Genomic DNA, 20,375 nt, shown 5'->3' with positions numbered 1-20,375 from the left:
CACAATCCACCACTCAGTGGCGCACATTCCTATTATTGGTATGTGACGTCACAGCTAACAGCCCTCTACTATAACTGTGCAGGGGCTGGTCCTCGCTGGGTGCGGTGGCGTGTGCCTGTAATCCTGCAACTGGGAGGTTGAGGCTGTTGGATCGCTTGAGTCCAGGGGTTCTGGTCTACCCTGAGCTGTGTCAATCAGGTGTCCGCACTAAGTTCAGTATCAATATGGTGAGCTTGGGGGAGCTCTGGCTCACCAGGTTGCTCTAAGGAGGGGTGAACCGGCCCAGGTCGGAAACGGAGCAGGTCAAAACCCCCATGCCAATCAGTAGTGGGATCGTGCCTGTGAATAGCCAGTGTAGAACAGCCTGGGCGATACAGTGAGACATATCCTTTTTACAACATCTCCAAAGCAAACCAATCTATTTGCGCTAAAGTATTTTTGAACCGAAACACAAATATGTTCAGCTAGTTTCAATGTATAAAATGTCTGTGTCTTTCAGGCCTTCCTTCATTCCTTTCTTTTTAAGAATCGAAAAGGGAGACTTGCCATCTTAGAGAAGAAACTCAAGGTTTAGATCACAAGTAGCTCCCCAGCAACAAAGATTGCACAGACAAGCTGTTTGGTGGCAAGGATGGCACAGACAGGCTGTTTGCGGGAACTGACAAGCTCTTGGTTTGCAAGGATGGCACAGACATGTTGTTTGAGGCTAAGATGGCACAGGCAGGCTGTTTGGTTGCAAAGTTGGCACAGGCACGCTGTTTGGGGCAGAGACAGCACAGGCAAGCGCTTTGGGACAATGAATACACTGAGAAACTAAGCATTTGATACTACAGATTTAGCTGGAAAAGGTTAATATGAAAATGAGACACCACAGACACAAGCTGAGTAGATGGTTTCTGAGATATTTTACTGCACCATCAAATGAAATGTTTACAAACTATACAAACGATACAGCAACTTATAAGAGTCCTTTTCATTCTATAGGGATTATTCTATTAATATATAAAGCACGCATTAACTAATTCTAACAGCATTTTTCCGCAGTTAAGTCATATGCCACAATCCACCACTCAGTGGCGCACATTCCTCTTGTTGGTATGTGACGTCACAGCTAACAGCCCTCTACTATAACTGTGCAGGGGCTGGTCCTCGCCGGGTGCGGTGGCGCGTGCCTGTAATCCTGCCACTGGGAGGCTGAGGCTGTCGGATCACTTGAGTCCAGGGGTTTTGGTCTACCCTGAGCTGTGTCGATCGGGTGTCCGCACTAAATTCGGTATCAATATGGTGAGCTTGGGGGAGCTCAGGCTCACCAGGTTGCTCTAAGGAGGGGTGAACCGGCCCAGGTCGGAAACGGAGCAGGTCAAAACCCCCATGCCAATCAGTAGTGGGATCACGCCTGTGAGTAGCCAGTGTAGAACAGCCTGGGCGATACAGTGAGACATATCCTTTTTACAACATCTCCAAAGCAAACCAATCTATTTGCGCTAAAGTATTTTTGAACCGAAACACAAATATGTTCAGCTAGTTTCAATGTATAAAATGTCTGTGTCTTTCAGGCCTTCCTTCATCCCTTTCTTTTTAAGAATGGAAAAGGGAGACTTGCCATCTTAGAGAAGAAACTCAAGGTTTAGATCACAAGTAGCTCCACAGCAACAAAGATTGCACAGACAAGCTGTTTGGTGCCAAGGATGGCACAGACAGGCTGTTTGAGGCTGAGATGGCACAGGCAGGCTGTTTGGTTGCAAAGTTGGCACAGGCACGCTGTCTGAGGGCACATACACACTGTTTGGGGCAGAGACAGCACAGGCAAGCGCTTTGGGACAATGAATACACTGAGAAACTGAGCATTTGATACTACAGATTTAGCTGGAAAAGGTTAATATGAAAATGAGACACCACAGACACAAGCTGAGTAGATGGTTTCTGAGATATTTTACTTCACCATCAAATGAAATGTCCTCTACTATAACTGTGCAGGGCCTGGTCGTCGCCGGGTGCGGTGGCGCGTGCCTGTAATCCTGCCACTGGGAGGCTGAGGCTGTCGGATCACTTGAGTCCAGAGGTTCTGGTCTACCCTGAGCTGTGTCAATCGGGTGTCCGCACTAAGTTTGGTATCAGTATGGTGAGCTTGGGGGAGCTCAGGCTCACCAGGTTGCTCTAAGGAGGGGTGAACCAGCCCAGGTCAGAAACAGAGCAGGCCAAAACCCTCATGCCAATCAGTAGTGGGATTGCACCTCTGAACAGCCAGTGTAGAACAGCCTGGGCGATACAGTGAGACATATCATTTTTACAACATCTCCAAAGCAAACCAATCTATTTGCACTAAAGTATTTTTGAACCGAAACACAAATATGTTCAGCTAGTTTCAATGTATAAAATGTCTGTGTCTTTCAGGCCTTCCTTCATCCCTTTCTTTTTAAGAATGGAAAAGGGAGACTTGCCATCTTAGAGAAGAAACTCAAGGTTTAGATCACAAGTAGCTCCCCAGCAACAAAGATTGCACAGACAAGCTGTTTGGTGGCAAGGATGGCACAGACAGGCTGTTTGCGGGAACTGACAAGCTCTTGGTTTGCAAGGATGGCAGAGACATGTTGTTTGAGGCTAAGATGGCACAGGCAGGCTGTTTGGTTGCAAAGTTGGCACAGGCACGCTGTCTGAGGGCACATACACAATGTTTGGGGCAGAGACAGCACAGGCAAGCGCTTTGGGACAATGAATACACTGAGAAACTAAGCATTTGATACTACAGATTTAGCTGGAAAAGGTTAATATGAAAATGAGACACCACAGACACAAGCTGAGTAGATGGTTTCTGAGATATTTTACTGCACCATCAAATGAAATGTTTACAAACTATACAAACGATACAGCAATTTATAAGAGTCCTTTTCATTCTATAGGGATTATTCTATTAATATATAAAGCACGCATTAACTAATTCTAACAGCATTTTTCCGCAGTTAAGTCATATGCCACAATCCACCACTCAGTGGCGCACATTCCTATTATTGGTATGTGACGTCACAGCTAACAGCCCTCTACTATAACTGTGCAGGGGCTGGTCCTCGCCGGGTGCGGTGGCGCGTGCCTGTAATCCTGCAACTGGGAGGTTGAGGCTGTTGGATCGCTTGAGTCCAGGGGTTCTGGTCTACCCTGAGCTGTGTCAATCAGGTGTCCGCACTAAGTTCAGTATCAATATGGTGAGCTTGGGGGAGCTCTGGCTCACCAGGTTGCTCTAAGGAGGGGTGAACCGGCCCAGGTCGGAAACGGAGCAGGTCAAAACCCCCATGCCAATCAGTAGTGGGATCGTGCCTGTGAATAGCCAGTGTAGAACAGCCTGGGCGATACAGTAAGACATATCCTTTTTACAACATCTCCAAAGCAAACCAATCTATTTGCGCTAAAGTATTTTTGAACCGAAACACAAATATGTTCAGCTAGTTTCAATGTATAAAATGTCTGTGTCTTTCAGGCCTTCCTTCATTCCTTTCTTTTTAAGAATCGAAAAGGGAGACTTGCCATCTTAGAGAAGAAACTCAAGGTTTAGATCACAAGTAGCTCCCCAGCAACAAAGATTGCACAGACAAGCTGTTTGGTGGCAAGGATGGCACAGACAGGCTGTTTGAGGCTGAGATGGCACAGGCAGGCTGTTTGGTTGCAAAGTTGGCACAGGCACGCTGTCTGAGGGCACATACACACTGTTTGGGGCAGAGACAGCACAGGCAAGCGCTTTGGGACAATGAATACACTGAGAAACTGAGCATTTGATACTACAGATTTAGCTGGAAAAGTTTAATATGAAAATGAGACACCACAAACACAAGCTGAGTAGATGGTTTCTGAGATATTTTACTTCACCATCAAATGAAATGTTTACAAACTATACAAACGATACGGCAACTTATAAGAGTCCTTTTCATTCTATAGGGATTATTCTATTAATATATAAAGCACGCATTAACTAATTCGAACAGCATTTTTCCGCAGTTAAGTCATATGCCACAATCCACCACACGGTGGCGCACATCCTCTTATTGGTATGTGACGTCACAGCTAACAGCCCTCTACAATCACTGTACAGAGCCTGCTACTAGCTGGGTGCGGTGGCGCGTGCCTGTAATCCTGCAACTGGGCGGCTGAGGCTGTCGGATCACTTGAGTCCAGGGGTTCTGGTCTACCCTGAGCTGTGTCGATCGGGTGTCCGCACTAAGTTTGGTATCAATATGGTGAGCCTGGGGGAGCTCAGGCCCACCAGGTTGCTCCAAGGAGGGGCGAACCGGCCCAGGTCGGAAACGGAGCAGGTCAAAACCCCCGTGCCAATCAGTAGTGGGATCGCGCCTGTGAATAGCTGGTGTACAACAGCCTGGGCAATACAGTGAGACGTATCCTTTTTAACAACATCTCCAAAGCAAACCAATCTATTTGCGCTAAAGTATTTTTGAACCGAAACACAAATATGTTCAGCTAGTTTCAATGTATAAAATGTCTGTGTCTTTCAGGCCTTCCTTCATCCCTTTCTTTTTAAGAATGGAAAAGGGAGACTTGCCATCTTAGAGAAGAAACTCAAGGTTTAGATCACAAGTAGCTCCCCAGCAACAAAGATTGCACACACAAGCTGTTTGGTGGCAAGGATGGCACAGACAGGCTGTTTGCGGGAACTGACAAGCTCTTGGTTTGCAAGGATGGCAGAGACATGTTGTTTGAGGCTAAGATGGCACAGGCAGGCTGTTTGGTTGCAAAGTTGGCACAGGCACGCTGTCTGAGGGCACATACACAATGTTTGGGGCAGAGACAGCACAGGCAAGCGCTTTGGGACAATGAATACACTGAGAAACTGAGCATTTGATACTACAGATTTAGCTGGAAAAGGTTAATATGAAAATGAGACACCACAGACACAAGCTGAGTAGATGGTTTCTGAGATATTTTACTGCACCATCAAATTAAATGTTTACAAACTATACAAACGATACAGCAACTTATAAGAGTCCTTTTCATTCTATAGGGATTATTCTATTAATATATAAAGCACGCATTAACTAATTCTAACAGCATTTTTCCGCAGTTAAGTCATATGCCACAATCCACCACTCAGTGGCGCACATTCTTATTATTGGTATGTGACGTCACAGCTAACAGCCCTCTACTATAACTGTGCAGGGGCTGGTCCTCGCCGGGTGCGGTGGCGCGTACCTGTAATCCTGCCACTGGGAGGCTGAGGCTGTCGGATCACTTGAGTCCAGGGGTTCTGGTCTACCCTGAGCTGTGTCGATCGGGTGTCCGCACTAAATTCGGTATCAATATGGTGAGCTTGGGGGAGCTCAGGCTCACCAGGTTGCTCCAAGGAGGGGTGAACCGGCCCAGGTCGGAAACAGAGCAGGTCAAAACCCCCATGCCAATCAGTAGTGGGATCACGCCTGTGATTAGCCAGTGTAGAACAGCCTGGGCGATACAGTGAGACATATCCTTTTTACAACATCTCCAAAGCAAACCAATCTATTTGCGCTAAAGTATTCTTGAACCGAAACACAAATATGTTCAGCTAGTTTCAATGTATAAAATGTCTGTGTCTTTCAGGCCTTCCTTCATCCCTTTCTTTTTAAGAATGGAAAAGGGAGACTTGCCATCTTAGAGAAGAAACTCAAGGTTTAGATCACAAGTAGCTCCCCAGCAACAAAGATTGCACAGACAAGCTGTTTGGTGCCAAGGATGGCACAGACAGGCTGTTTGCGGGAACTGACAAGCTCTTGGTTTGCCAGGATGGCAGAGACATGTTGTTTGAGGCTAAGATGGCACAGGCAGGCTGTTTGGTTGCAAAGTTGGCACAGGCACGCTGTCTGAGGGCACATACACAATGTTTGGGGCAGAGACAGCACAGGCAAGCGCTTTGGGACAATGAATACACTGAGAAACTAAGCATTTGATACTACAGATTTAGCTGGAAAAGGTTAATATGAAAATGAGACACCACAGACACAAGCTGAGTAGATGGTTTCTGAGATATTTTACTGCACCATCAAATGAAATGTTTACAAACTATACAAACGATACAGCAACTTATAAGAGTCCTTTTCATTCTATAGGGATTATTCTATTAATATATAAAGCACGCATTAACTAATTCTAACAGCATTTTTCCGCAGTTAAGTCATATGCCACAATCCACCACTCAGTGGCGCACATTCCTCTTGTTGGTATGTGACGTCACAGCTAACAGCCCTCTACTATAACTGTGCAGGGGCTGGTCCTCGCCGGGTGCGGTGGCGCGTGCCTGTAATCCTGCCACTGGGAGGCTGAGGCTGTCGGATCACTTGAGTCCAGGGGTTTTGGTCTACCCTGAGCTGTGTCGATCGGGTGTCCGCACTAAATTCGGTATCAATATGGTGAGCTTGGGGGAGCTCAGGCTCACCAGGTTGCTCTAAGGAGGGGTGAACCGGCCCAGGTCGGAAACGGAGCAGGTCAAAACCCCCATGCCAATCAGTAGTGGGATCACGCCTGTGAGTAGCCAGTGTAGAACAGCCTGGGCGATACAGTGAGACATATCCTTTTTACAACATCTCCAAAGCAAACCAATCTATTTGCGCTAAAGTATTTTTGAACCGAAACACAAATATGTTCAGCTAGTTTCAATGTATAAAATGTCTGTGTCTTTCAGGCCTTCCTTCATCCCTTTCTTTTTAAGAATGGAAAAGGGAGACTTGCCATCTTAGAGAAGAAACTCAAGGTTTAGATCACAAGTAGCTCCACAGCAACAAAGATTGCACAGACAAGCTGTTTGGTGCCAAGGATGGCACAGACAGGCTGTTTGAGGCTGAGATGGCACAGGCAGGCTGTTTGGTTGCAAAGTTGGCACAGGCACGCTGTCTGAGGGCACATACACACTGTTTGGGGCAGAGACAGCACAGGCAAGCGCTTTGGGACAATGAATACACTGAGAAACTGAGCATTTGATACTACAGATTTAGCTGGAAAAGGTTAATATGAAAATGAGACACCACAGACACAAGCTGAGTAGATGGTTTCTGAGATATTTTACTTCACCATCAAATGAAATGTCCTCTACTATAACTGTGCAGGGCCTGGTCGTCGCCGGGTGCGGTGGCGCGTACCTGTAATCCTGCCACTGGGAGGCTGAGGCTGTCGGATCACTTGAGTCCAGAGGTTCTGGTCTACCCTGAGCTGTGTCAATCGGGTGTCCGCACTAAGTTTGGTATCAGTATGGTGAGCTTGGGGGAGCTCAGGCTCACCAGGTTGCTCTAAGGAGGGGTGAACCAGCCCAGGTCAGAAACAGAGCAGGCCAAAACCCTCATGCCAATCAGTAGTGGGATTGCACCTCTGAACAGCCAGTGTAGAACAGCCTGGGCGATACAGTGAGACATATCATTTTTACAACATCTCCAAAGCAAACCAATCTATTTGCACTAAAGTATTTTTGAACCGAAACACAAATATGTTCAGCTAGTTTCAATGTATAAAATGTCTGTGTCTTTCAGGCCTTCCTTCATCCCTTTCTTTTTAAGAATGGAAAAGGGAGACTTGCCATCTTAGAGAAGAAACTCAAGGTTTAGATCACAAGTAGCTCCCCAGCAACAAAGATTGCACAGACAAGCTGTTTGGTGGCAAGGATGGCACAGACAGGCTGTTTGCGGGAACTGACAAGCTCTTGGTTTGCAAGGATGGCAGAGACATGTTGTTTGAGGCTAAGATGGCACAGGCAGGCTGTTTGGTTGCAAAGTTGGCACAGGCACGCTGTCTGAGGGCACATACACAATGTTTGGGGCAGAGACAGCACAGGCAAGCGCTTTGGGACAATGAATACACTGAGAAACTAAGCATTTGATACTACAGATTTAGCTGGAAAAGGTTAATATGAAAATGAGACACCACAGACACAAGCTGAGTAGATGGTTTCTGAGATATTTTACTGCACCATCAAATGAAATGTTTACAAACTATACAAACGATACAGCAATTTATAAGAGTCCTTTTCATTCTATAGGGATTATTCTATTAATATATAAAGCACGCATTAACTAATTCTAACAGCATTTTTCCGCAGTTAAGTCATATGCCACAATCCACCACTCAGTGGCGCACATTCCTATTATTGGTATGTGACGTCACAGCTAACAGCCCTCTACTATAACTGTGCAGGGGCTGGTCCTCGCCGGGTGCGGTGGCGTGTGCCTGTAATCCTGCAACTGGGAGGTTGAGGCTGTTGGATCGCTTGAGTCCAGGGGTTCTGGTCTACCCTGAGCTGTGTCAATCAGGTGTCCGCACTAAGTTCAGTATCAATATGGTGAGCTTGGGGGAGCTCTGGCTCACCAGGTTGCTCTAAGGAGGGGTGAACCAGCCCAGGTCGGAAACAGAGCAGGTCAAAACCCCCATGCCAATCAGTAGTGGGATCGTGCCTGTGAATAGCCAGTGTAGAACAGCCTGGGCGATACAGTGAGACATATCCTTTTTACAACATCTCCAAAGCAAACCAATCTATTTGCACTAAAGTATTTTTGAACCGAAACACAAATATGTTCAGCTAGTTTCAATGTATAAAATGTCTGTGTCTTTCAGGCCTTCCTTCATTCCTTTCTTTTTAAGAATCGAAAAGGGAGACTTGCCATCTTAGAGAAGAAACTCAAGGTTTAGATCACAAGTAGCTCCCCAGCAACAAAGATTGCACAGACAAGCTGTTTGGTGGCAAGGATGGCACAGACAGGCTGTTTGAGGCTGAGATGGCACAGGCAGGCTGTTTGGTTGCAAAGTTGGCACAGGCACGCTGTCTGAGGGCACATACACACTGTTTGGGGCAGAGACAGCACAGGCAAGCGCTTTGGGACAATGAATACACTGAGAAACTGAGCATTTGATACTACAGATTTAGCTGGAAAAGTTTAATATGAAAATGAGACACCACAAACACAAGCTGAGTAGATGGTTTCTGAGATATTTTACTTCACCATCAAATGAAATGTTTACAAACTATACAAACGATACGGCAACTTATAAGAGTCCTTTTCATTCTATAGGGATTATTCTATTAATATATAAAGCACGCATTAACTAATTCTAACAGCATTTTTCCGCAGTTAAGTCATATGCCACAATCCACCACTCAGTGGCGCACATTCCTATTATTGGTATGTGACGTCACAGCTAACAGCCCTCTACTATAACTGTGCAGGGGCTGGTCCTTGCCGGGTGCGGTGGCGCGTACCTGTAATCCTGCTACTGGGAGGCTGAGGCTGTCGGATCACTTGAGCCCAGGGGTTCTGGTCTACCCTGAGCTATGTCGATCGGGTGTCCGCACTAAGTTCGGTATCAATATGGTGAGCTTGGGGGAGCTCAGGCTCACCAGGTTGCTCTAAGGAGGGGTGAACCGGCCCAGGTCGGAAACAGAGCAGGTCAAAACCCCCATGCCAATCAGTAGTGGGATCTCGCCTGTGAGTAGCCAGTGTAGAACAGCCTGGGCGATACAGTGAGACATATCCTTTTTACAACATCTCCAAAGCAAACCAATCTATTTGCGCTAAAGTATTTTTGAACCGAAACACAAATATGTTCAGCTAGTTTCAATGTATAAAATGTCTGTGTCTTTCAGGCCTTCCTTCATCCCTTTCTTTTTAAGAATGGAAAAGGGAGACTTGCCATCTTAGAGAAGAAACTCAAGGTTTAGATCACAAGTAGCTCCCCAGCAACAAAGATTGCACAGACAAGCTGTTTGGTGCCAAGGATGGCACAGACAGGCTATTTGAGGCTGAGATGGCACAGGCAGGCTGTTTGGTTGCAAAGTTGGCACAGGCACGCTGTCTGAGGGCACATACACACTGTTTGGGGCAGAGACAGCACAGGCAAGCGCTTTGGGACAATGAATACACTGAGAAACTGAGCATTTGATACTACAGATTTAGCTGGAAAAGGTTAATATGAAAATGAGACACCACAAACACAAGCTGAGTAGATGGTTTCTGAGATATTTTACTTCACCATCAAATGAAATGTTTACAAACTATACAAACGATACGGCAAGTTATAAGAGTCCTTTTCATTCTATAGGGATTATTCTATTAATATATAAAGCACGCATTAACTAATTCTAACAGCATTTTTCCGCAGTTAAGTCATATGCCACAATCCACCACTCAGTGGCGCACATTCCTATTATTGGTATGTGACGTCACAGCTAACAGCCCTCTACTATAACTGTGCAGGGCCTGGTCCTCGCCGGGTGCGGTGGCGCGTGCCTGTAATCCTGCCACTGGGAGGCTGAGGCTGTCGGATCACTTGAGTCCAGGGGTTTTGGTCTACCCTGAGCTATGTCAATCAGGTGCCCGCACTAAGTTCGGTGTCAATATGGTGAGCTTGGGGGAGCTCAGGCTCACCAGGTTTCTCTAAGGAGGGGTGAACCGGCCCAGGTCGGAAACGGAGCAGGTCAAAACCCCCATGCCAATCAGTAGTGGGATCGTGCCTGTGAATAGCCAGTGTAGAACAGCCTGGGCGATACAGTGAGACATATCCTTTTTACAACATCTCCAAAGCAAACCAATCTATTTGCACTAAAGTATTTTTGAACCGAAACACAAATATGTTCAGCTAGTTTCAATGTATAAAATGTCTGTGTCTTTCAGGCCTTCCTTCATCCCTTTCTTTTTAAGAATGGAAAAGGGAGACTTGCCATCTTAGAGAAGAAACTCAAGGTTTAGATCACAAGTAGCTCCCCAGCAACAAAGATTGCACACACAAGCTGTTTGGTGGCAAGGATGGCACAGACAGGCTGTTTGCGGGAACTGACAAGCTCTTGGTTTGCAAGGATGGCAGAGACATGTTGTTTGAGGCTAAGATGGCACAGGCAGGCTGTTTGGTTGCAAAGTTGGCACAGGCACGCTGTCTGAGGGCACATACACAATGTTTGGGGCAGAGACAGCACAGGCAAGCGCTTTGGGACAATGAATACACTGAGAAACTGAGCATGTGATACTACAGATTTAGCTGGAAAAGGTTAATATGAAAATGAGACACCACAGACACAAGCTGAGTAGATGGTTTCTGAGATATTTTACTGCACCATCAAATTAAATGTTTACAAACTATACAAACGATACAGCAACTTATAAGAGTCCTTTTCATTCTATAGGGATTATTCTATTAATATATAAAGCACGCATTAACTAATTCTAACAGCATTTTTCCGCAGTTAAGTCATATGCCACAATCCACCACTCAGTGGCGCACATTCTTATTATTGGTATGTGACGTCACAGCTAACAGCCCTCTACTATAACTGTGCAGGGGCTGGTCCTCGCCGGGTGCGGTGGCGCGTACCTGTAATCCTGCCACTGGGAGGCTGAGGCTGTCGGATCACTTGAGTCCAGGGGTTCTGGTCTACCCTGAGCTGTGTCAATCGGGTGTCCGCACTAAATTCGGTATCAATATGGTGAGCTTGGGGGAGCTCAGGCTCACCAGGTTGCTCCAAGGAGGGGTGAACCGGCCCAGGTCGGAAACGGAGCAGGTCAAAACCCCCATGCCAATCAGTAGTGGGATCACGCCTGTGAGTAGCCAGTGTAGAACAGCCTGGGCGATACAGTGAGACATATCCTTTTTACAACATCTCCAAAGCAAACCAATCTATTTGCGCTAAAGTATTTTTGAACCGAAACACAAATATGTTCAGCTAGTTTCAATGTATAAAATGTCTGTGTCTTTCAGGCCTTCCTTCATCCCTTTCTTTTTAAGAATGGAAAAGGGAGACTTGCCATCTTAGAGAAGAAACTCAAGGTTTAGATCACAAGTAGCTCCCCAGCAACAAAGATTGCACAGACAAGCTGTTTGGTGCCAAGGATGGCACAGACAGGCTATTTGAGGCTGAGATGGCACAGGCAGGCTGTTTGGTTGCAAAGTTGGCACAGGCACGCTGTCTGAGGGCACATACACACTGTTTGGGGCAGAGACAGCACAGGCAAGCGCTTTGGGACAATGAATACACTGAGAAACTGAGCATTTGATACTACAGATTTAGCTGGAAAAGGTTAATATGAAAATGAGACACCACAAACACAAGCTGAGTAGATGGTTTCTGAGATATTTTACTTCACCATCAAATGAAATGTTTACAAACTATACAAACGATACGGCAAGTTATAAGAGTCCTTTTCATTCTATAGGGATTATTCTATTAATATATAAAGCACGCATTAACTAATTCTAACAGCATTTTTCCGCAGTTAAGTCATATGCCACAATCCACCACTCAGTGGCGCACATTCCTATTATTGGTATGTGACGTCACAGCTAACAGCCCTCTACTATAACTGTGCAGGGCCTGGTCCTCGCCGGGTGCGGTGGCGCGTGCCTGTAATCCTGCCACTGGGAGGCTGAGGCTGTCGGATCACTTGAGTCCAGGGGTTTTGGTCTACCCTGAGCTATGTCAATCAGGTGCCCGCACTAAGTTCGGTGTCAATATGGTGAGCTTGGGGGAGCTCAGGCTCACCAGGTTTCTCTAAGGAGGGGTGAACCGGCCCAGGTCGGAAACGGAGCAGGTCAAAACCCCCATGCCAATCAGTAGTGGGATCGTGCCTGTGAATAGCCAGTGTAGAACAGCCTGGGCGATACAGTGAGACATATCCTTTTTACAACATCTCCAAAGCAAACCAATCTATTTGCGCTAAAGTATTTTTGAACCGAAACACAAATATGTTCAGCTAGTTTCAATGTATAAAATGTCTGTGTCTTTCAGGCCTTCCTTCATCCCTTTCTTTTTAAGAATGGAAAAGGGAGACTTGCCATCTTAGAGAAGAAACTCAAGGTTTAGATCACAAGTAGCTCCCCAGCAACAAAGATTGCACAGACAAGCTGTTTGGTGCCAAGGATGGCACAGACAGGCTGTTTGCGGGAACTGACAAGCTCTTGGTTTGCCAGGATGGCAGAGACATGTTGTTTGAGGCTAAGATGGCACAGGCAGGCTGTTTGGTTGCAAAGTTGGCACAGGCACGCTGTCTGAGGGCACATACACAATGTTTGGGGCAGAGACAGCACAGGCAAGCGCTTTGGGACAATGAATACACTGAGAAACTAAGCATTTGATACTACAGATTTAGCTGGAAAAGGTTAATATGAAAATGAGACACCACAGACACAAGCTGAGTAGATGGTTTCTGAGATATTTTACTGCACCATCAAATGAAATGTTTACAAACTATACAAACGATACAGCAACTTATAAGAGTCCTTTTCATTCTATAGGGATTATTCTATTAATATATAAAGCACGCATTAACTAATTCTAACAGCATTTTTCCGCAGTTAAGTCATATGCCACAATCCACCACTCAGTGGCGCACATTCCTATTATTGGTATGTGACGTCACAGCTAACAGCCCTCTACTATAACTGTGCAGGGGCTGGTCCTCGCCGGGTGCGGTGGCGCGTGCCTGTAATCCTGCAACTGGGAGGTTGAGGCTGTTGGATCGCTTGAGTCCAGGGGTTCTGGTCTACCCTGAGCTGTGTCAATCAGGTGTCCGCACTAAGTTCAGTATCAATATGGTGAGCTTGGGAGAGCTCTGGCTCACCAGGTTGCTCTAAGGAGGGGTGAACCAGCCCAGGTCGGAAACGGAGCAGGTCAAAACCCCCATGCCAATCAGTAGTTGGATCACACCTGTGAATAGCCAGTGTAGAACAGCCTGGGCAATACAGTGAGACATATCCTTTTTTACAACATCTCCAAAGCAAACCAATCTATTTGCGCTAAAGTATTTTTGAACCGAAACACAAATATGCTCAGCTAGTTTCAATGTATAAAATGTCTGTGTCTTTCAGGCCTTCCTTCATTCCTTTCTTTTTAAGAATCGAAAAGGGAGACTTGCCATCTTAGAGAAGAAACTCAAGGTTTAGATCACAAGTAGCTCCCCAGCAACAAAGATTGCACAGACAAGCTGTTTGGTGGCAAGGATGGCACAGACAGGCTGTTTGAGGCTGAGATGGCACAGGCAGGCTGTTTGGTTGCAAAGTTGGCACAGGCACGCTGTCTGAGGGCACATACACACTGTTTGGGGCAGAGACAGCACAGGCAAGCGCTTTGGGACAATGAATACACTGAGAAACTGAGCATTTGATACTACAGATTTAGCTGGAAAAGTTTAATATGAAAATGAGACACCACAAACACAAGCTGAGTAAATGGTTTCTGAGATATTTTACTTCACCATCAAATGAAATGTTTACAAACTATACAAACGATACGGCAACTTATAAGAGTCCTTTTCATTCTATAGGGATTATTCTATTAATATATAAAGCACGCATTAACTAATTCGAACAGCATTTTTCCGCAGTTAAGTCATATGCCACAATCCACCACTCAGTGGCGCACATTCCTATTATTGGTATGTGACGTCACAGCTAACAGCTCTCTACTATAACTGTGCAGGGGCTGGTCCTTGCCGGGTGCGGTGGCGCGTACCTGTAATCCTGCTACTGGGAGGCTGAGGCTGTCAGATCACTTGAGCCCAGGGGTTCTGGTCTACCCTGAGCTGTGTCGATCGGGTGCCCGCACTAAGTTCAGTATCAATATGGTGAGCTTGGGGGAGCTCAGGCTCACCAGGTTGCTCTAAGGAGAGGTGAACCGGCCCAGGTCAGAAACGGAGCAGGTCAAAACCCCCATGCCAATCAGTAGTGGGATCATTCCTGTGAATAGCCAGTGTAGAACAGCCTGGGCGATACAGTGAGACATACCCTTTTTACAACATCTCCAAAGCAAACCAATCTATTTGCACTAAAGTATTTTTGAACCGAAACACAAATATGTTCAGCTAGTTTCAATGTATAAAATGTCTGTGTCTTTCAGGCTTTCCTTCATCCCTTTCTTTTTAAGAATGGAAAAGGGAGACTTGCCATCTTAGAGAAGAAACTCAAGGTTTAGATCACAAGTAGCTCCCCAGCAACAAAGATTGCACAGACAAGCTGTTTGGTGGCAAGGATGGCACAGACAGGCTGTTTGCGGGAACTGACAAGCTCTTGGTTTGCAAGGATGGCACAGACATGTTGTTTGAGGCTAAGATGGCACAGGCAGGCTGTTTGGTTGCAAAGTTGGCACAGGCACGCTGTTTGGGGCAGAGACAGCACAGGCAAGCGCTTTGGGACAATGAATACACTGAGAAACTAAGCATTTGATACTACAGATTTAGCTGGAAAAGGTTAATATGAAAATGAGACACCACAGACACAAGCTGAGTAGATGGTTTCTGAGATATTTTACTGCACCATCAAATGAAATGTTTACAAACTATACAAACGATACAGCAACTTATAAGAGTCCTTTTCATTCTATAGGGATTATTCTATTAATATATAAAGCACGCATTAACTAATTCTAACAGCATTTTTCCGCAGTTAAGTCATATGCCACAATCCACCACTCAGTGGCGCACATTCCTCTTGTTGGTATGTGACGTCACAGCTAACAGCCCTCTACTATAACTGTGCAGGGGCTGGTCCTCGCCGGGTGCGGTGGCGCGTGCCTGTAATCCTGCCACTGGGAGGCTGAGGCTTTCGGATCACTTGAGTCCAGGGGTTTTGGTCTACCCTGAGCTGTGTCGATCGGGTGTCCGCACTAAATTCGGTATCAATATGGTGAGCTTGGGGGAGCTCAGGCTCACCAGGTTGCTCTAAGGAGGGGTGAACCGGCCCAGGTCGGAAACGGAGCAGGTCAAAACCCCCATGCCAATCAGTAGTGGGATCACGCCTGTGAGTAGCCAGTGTAGAACAGCCTGGGCGATACAGTGAGACATATCCTTTTTACAACATCTCCAAAGCAAACCAATCTATTTGCGCTAAAGTATTTTTGAACCGAAACACAAATATGTTCAGCTAGTTTCAATGTATAAAATGTCTGTGTCTTTCAGGCCTTCCTTCATCCCTTTCTTTTTAAGAATGGAAAAGGGAGACTTGCCATCTTAGAGAAGAAACTCAAGGTTTAGATCACAAGTAGCTCCACAGCAACAAAGATTGCACAGACAAGCTGTTTGGTGCCAAGGATGGCACAGACAGGCTGTTTGAGGCTGAGATGGCACAGGCAGGCTGTTTGGTTGCAAAGTTGGCACAGGCACGCTGTCTGAGGGCACATACACACTGTTTGGGGCAGAGACAGCACAGGCAAGCGCTTTGGGACAATGAATACACTGAGAAACTGAGCATTTGATACTACAGATTTAGCTGGAAAAGGTTAATATGAAAATGAGACACCACAGACACAAGCTGAGTAGATGGTTTCTGAGATATTTTACTTCACCATCAAATGAAATGTCCTCTACTATAACTGTGCAGGGCCTGGTCGTCGCCGGGTGCGGTGGCGCGTGCCTGTAATCCTGCCACTGGGAGGCTGAGGCTGTCGGATCACTTGAGTCCAGAGGTTCTGGTCTACCCTGAGCTGTGTCAATCGGGTGTCCGCACTAAGTTTGGTATCAGTATGGTGAGCTTGGGGGAGCTCAGGCTCACCAGGTTGCTCTAAGGAGGGGTGAACCAGCCCAGGTCAGAAACAGAGCAGGCCAAAACCCTCATGCCAATCAGTAGTGGGATTGCACCTCTGAACAGCCAGTGTAGAACAGCCTGGGCGATACAGTGAGACATATCATTTTTACAACATCTCCAAAGCAAACCAATCTATTTGCACTAAAGTATTTTTGAACCGAAACACAAATATGTTCAGCTAGTTTCAATGTATAAAATGTCTGTGTCTTTCAGGCCTTCCTTCATCCCTTTCTTTTTAAGAATGGAAAAGGGAGACTTGCCATCTTAGAGAAGAAACTCAAGGTTTAGATCACAAGTAGCTCCCCAGCAACAAAGATTGCACAGACAAGCTGTTTGGTGGCAAGGATGGCACAGACAGGCTGTTTGCGGGAACTGACAAGCTCTTGGTTTGCAAGGATGGCAGAGACATGTTGTTTGAGGCTAAGATGGCACAGGCAGGCTGTTTGGTTGCAAAGTTGGCACAGGCACGCTGTCTGAGGGCACATACACAATGTTTGGGGCAGAGACAGCACAGGCAAGCGCTTTGGGACAATGAATACACTGAGAAACTAAGCATTTGATACTACAGATTTAGCTGGAAAAGGTTAATATGAAAATGAGACACCACAGACACAAGCTGAGTAGATGGTTTCTGAGATATTTTACTGCACCATCAAATGAAATGTTTACAAACTATACAAACGATACAGCAATTTATAAGAGTCCTTTTCATTCTATAGGGATTATTCTATTAATATATAAAGCACGCATTAACTAATTCTAACAGCATTTTTCCGCAGTTAAGTCATATGCCACAATCCACCACTCAGTGGCGCACATTCCTATTATTGGTATGTGACGTCACAGCTAACAGCCCTCTACTATAACTGTGCAGGGGCTGGTCCTCGCCGGGTGCGGTGGCGTGTGCCTGTAATCCTGCAACTGGGAGGTTGAGGCTGTTGGATCGCTTGAGTCCAGGGGTTCTGGTCTACCCTGAGCTGTGTCAATCAGGTGTCCGCACTAAGTTCAGTATCAATATGGTGAGCTTGGGGGAGCTCTGGCTCACCAGGTTGCTCTAAGGAGGGGTGAACCGGCCCAGGTCGGAAACGGAGCAGGTCAAAACCCCCATGCCAATCAGTAGTGGGATCGTGCCTGTGAATAGCCAGTGTAGAACAGCCTGGGCGATACAGTGAGACATATCCTTTTTACAACATCTCCAAAGCAAACCAATCTATTTGCGCTAAAGTATTTTTGAACCGAAACACAAATATGTTCAGCTAGTTTCAATGTATAAAATGTCTGTGTCTTTCAGGCCTTCCTTCATTCCTTTCTTTTTAAGAATCGAAAAGGGAGACTTGCCATCTTAGAGAAGAAACTCAAGGTTTAGATCACAAGTAGCTCCCCAGCAACAAAGATTGCACAGACAAGCTGTTTGGTGGCAAGGATGGCACAGACAGGCTGTTTGAGGCTGAGATGGCACAGGCAGGCTGTTTGGTTGCAAAGTTGGCACAGGCACGCTGTCTGAGGGCACATACACACTGTTTGGGGCAGAGACAGCACAGGCAAGCGCTTTGGGACAATGAATACACTGAGAAACTGAGCATTTGATACTACAGATTTAGCTGGAAAAGTTTAATATGAAAATGAGACACCACAAACACAAGCTGAGTAGATGGTTTCTGAGATATTTTACTTCACCATCAAATGAAATGTTTACAAACTATACAAACGATACGGCAACTTATAAGAGTCCTTTTCATTCTATAGGGATTATTCTATTAATATATAAAGCACGCATTAACTAATTCGAACAGCATTTTTCCGCAGTTAAGTCATATGCCACAATCCACCACACGGTGGCGCACATCCTCTTATTGGTATGTGACGTCACAGCTAACAGCCCTCTACAATCACTGTACAGAGCCTGCTACTAGCTGGGTGCGGTGGCGCGTGCCTGTAATCCTGCAACTGGGCGGCTGAGGCTGTCGGATCACTTGAGTCCAGGGGTTCTGGTCTACCCTGAGCTGTGTCGATCGGGTGTCCGCACTAAGTTCAGTATCAATATGGTGAGCCTGGGGGAGCTCAGGCCCACCAGGTTGCTCCAAGGAGGGGCGAACCAGCCCAGGTCGGAAACAGAGCAGGTCAAAACCCCCGTGCCAATCAGTAGTGGGATCGCGCCTGTGAATAGCTGGTGTACAACAGCCTGGGCAATACAGTGAGACATATCCTTTTTAACAACATCTCCAAAGCAAACCAATCTATTTGCGCTAAAGTATTTTTGAACCGAAACACAAATATGTTCAGCTAGTTTCAATGTATAAAATGTCTGTGTCTTTCAGGCCTTCCTTCATCCCTTTCTTTTTAAGAATGGAAAAGGGAGACTTGCCATCTTAGAGAAGAAACTCAAGGTTTAGATCACAAGTAGCTCCCCAGCAACAAAGATTGCACACACAAGCTGTTTGGTGGCAAGGATGGCACAGACAGGCTGTTTGCAGGAACTGACAAGCTCTTGGTTTGCAAGGATGGCAGAGACATGTTGTTTGAGGCTAAGATGGCACAGGCAGGCTGTTTGGTTGCAAAGTTGGCACAGGCACGCTGTCTGAGGGCACATACACAATGTTTGGGGCAGAGACAGCACAGGCAAGCGCTTTGGGACAATGAATACACTGAGAAACTGAGCATTTGATACTACAGATTTAGCTGGAAAAGGTTAATATGAAAATGAGACACCACAGACACAAGCTGAGTAGATGGTTTCTGAGATATTTTACTGCACCATCAAATTAAATGTTTACAAACTATACAAACGATACAGCAACTTATAAGAGTCCTTTTCATTCTATAGGGATTATTCTATTAATATATAAAGCACGCATTAACTAATTCTAACAGCATTTTTCCGCAGTTAAGTCATATGCCACAATCCACCACTCAGTGGCGCACATTCTTATTATTGGTATGTGACGTCACAGCTAACAGCCCTCTACTATAACTGTGCAGGGGCTGGTCCTCGCCGGGTGCGGTGGCGCGTACCTGTAATCCTGCCACTGGGAGGCTGAGGCTGTCGGATCACTTGAGTCCAGGGGTTCTGGTCTACCCTGAGCTGTGTCGATCGGGTGTCCGCACTAAATTCGGTATCAATATGGTGAGCTTGGGGGAGCTCAGGCTCACCAGGTTGCTCCAAGGAGGGGTGAACCGGCCCAGGTCGGAAACGGAGCAGGTCAAAACCCCCATGCCAATCAGTAGTGGGATCACGCCTGTGAGTAGCCAGTGTAGAACAGCCTGGGCGATACAGTGAGACATATCCTTTTTACAACATCTCCAAAGCAAACCAATCTATTTGCGCTAAAGTATTTTTGAACCGAAACACAAATATGTTCAGCTAGTTTCAATGTATAAAATGTCTGTGTCTTTCAGGCCTTCCTTCATCCCTTTCTTTTTAAGAATGGAAAAGGGAGACTTGCCATCTTAGAGAAGAAACTCAAGGTTTAGATCACAAGTAGCTCCCCAGCAACAAAGATTGCACAGACAAGCTGTTTGGTGGCAAGGATGGCACAGACAGGCTGTTTGCGGGAACTGACAAGCTCTTGGTTTGCAAGGATGGCACAGACATGTTGTTTGAGGCTAAGATGGCACAGGCAGGCTGTTTGGTTGCAAAGTTGGCACAGGCACGCTGTTTGGGGCAGAGACAGCACAGGCAAGCGCTTTGGGACAATGAATACACTGAGAAACTAAGCATTTGATACTACAGATTTAGCTGGAAAAGGTTAATATGAAAATGAGACACCACAGACACAAGCTGAGTAGATGGTTTCTGAGATATTTTACTGCACCATCAAATGAAATGTTTACAAACTATACAAACGATACAGCAACTT

At 46.0% G+C, this 20,375-nt stretch overlaps 20 non-coding genes across 20 annotated transcripts; all 20 read left to right on the top strand.

The window, feature by feature from the left end:
• The first annotated feature begins 94 nt into the window (after nucleotides 1-94).
• Nucleotides 95-393, top strand: LOC149272744 (signal recognition particle RNA). The gene has a single exon (XR_016279561.1).
• A 758-nt stretch (nucleotides 394-1,151) lies between these two features.
• On the top strand, nucleotides 1,152-1,450 carry LOC149272743 (signal recognition particle RNA). Its single transcript, XR_016279547.1, has one exon.
• Nucleotides 1,451-1,989: 539 nt separating this feature from the next.
• Nucleotides 1,990-2,288, top strand: LOC149272742 (signal recognition particle RNA). Its single transcript, XR_016279574.1, has one exon.
• Nucleotides 2,289-3,067: 779 nt separating this feature from the next.
• On the top strand, nucleotides 3,068-3,366 carry LOC149272741 (signal recognition particle RNA). Its single transcript, XR_016279562.1, has one exon.
• Nucleotides 3,367-4,093: 727 nt separating this feature from the next.
• LOC149272740 (signal recognition particle RNA) lies at nucleotides 4,094-4,392 on the top strand. The gene has a single exon (XR_016279556.1).
• A 780-nt stretch (nucleotides 4,393-5,172) lies between these two features.
• On the top strand, nucleotides 5,173-5,471 carry LOC149272739 (signal recognition particle RNA). Its single transcript, XR_016279558.1, has one exon.
• A 779-nt stretch (nucleotides 5,472-6,250) lies between these two features.
• On the top strand, nucleotides 6,251-6,549 carry LOC149272738 (signal recognition particle RNA). Its single transcript, XR_016279546.1, has one exon.
• Nucleotides 6,550-7,088: 539 nt separating this feature from the next.
• On the top strand, nucleotides 7,089-7,387 carry LOC149272737 (signal recognition particle RNA). The gene has a single exon (XR_016279571.1).
• Nucleotides 7,388-8,166: 779 nt separating this feature from the next.
• Nucleotides 8,167-8,465, top strand: LOC149272736 (signal recognition particle RNA). Its single transcript, XR_016279568.1, has one exon.
• Nucleotides 8,466-9,193: 728 nt separating this feature from the next.
• LOC149272735 (signal recognition particle RNA) lies at nucleotides 9,194-9,492 on the top strand. Its single transcript, XR_016279576.1, has one exon.
• Nucleotides 9,493-10,220: 728 nt separating this feature from the next.
• Nucleotides 10,221-10,519, top strand: LOC149272734 (signal recognition particle RNA). The gene has a single exon (XR_016279554.1).
• Nucleotides 10,520-11,298: 779 nt separating this feature from the next.
• On the top strand, nucleotides 11,299-11,597 carry LOC149272733 (signal recognition particle RNA). The gene has a single exon (XR_016279548.1).
• A 728-nt stretch (nucleotides 11,598-12,325) lies between these two features.
• LOC149272732 (signal recognition particle RNA) lies at nucleotides 12,326-12,624 on the top strand. The gene has a single exon (XR_016279553.1).
• A 779-nt stretch (nucleotides 12,625-13,403) lies between these two features.
• LOC149272731 (signal recognition particle RNA) lies at nucleotides 13,404-13,702 on the top strand. The gene has a single exon (XR_016279564.1).
• Nucleotides 13,703-14,431: 729 nt separating this feature from the next.
• Nucleotides 14,432-14,730, top strand: LOC149272730 (signal recognition particle RNA). Its single transcript, XR_016279567.1, has one exon.
• A 758-nt stretch (nucleotides 14,731-15,488) lies between these two features.
• LOC149272729 (signal recognition particle RNA) lies at nucleotides 15,489-15,787 on the top strand. Its single transcript, XR_016279550.1, has one exon.
• A 539-nt stretch (nucleotides 15,788-16,326) lies between these two features.
• Nucleotides 16,327-16,625, top strand: LOC149272728 (signal recognition particle RNA). Its single transcript, XR_016279573.1, has one exon.
• A 779-nt stretch (nucleotides 16,626-17,404) lies between these two features.
• On the top strand, nucleotides 17,405-17,703 carry LOC149272727 (signal recognition particle RNA). Its single transcript, XR_016279560.1, has one exon.
• Nucleotides 17,704-18,430: 727 nt separating this feature from the next.
• On the top strand, nucleotides 18,431-18,729 carry LOC149272726 (signal recognition particle RNA). Its single transcript, XR_016279570.1, has one exon.
• A 780-nt stretch (nucleotides 18,730-19,509) lies between these two features.
• Nucleotides 19,510-19,808, top strand: LOC149272725 (signal recognition particle RNA). The gene has a single exon (XR_016279578.1).
• The last annotated feature ends 567 nt before the right edge of the window (nucleotides 19,809-20,375 follow it).

Source organism: Sceloporus occidentalis, unplaced genomic scaffold, assembly GCF_023333645.1.
Source record: "Sceloporus occidentalis isolate IW3139 unplaced genomic scaffold, rSceOcc1.0.p SCAF_422, whole genome shotgun sequence".
In the NCBI taxonomy this organism is placed as follows: Eukaryota; Metazoa; Chordata; class Lepidosauria; order Squamata; family Phrynosomatidae; genus Sceloporus; species Sceloporus occidentalis.
This window is presented reverse-complemented; position numbering and strand designations above follow the sequence as displayed.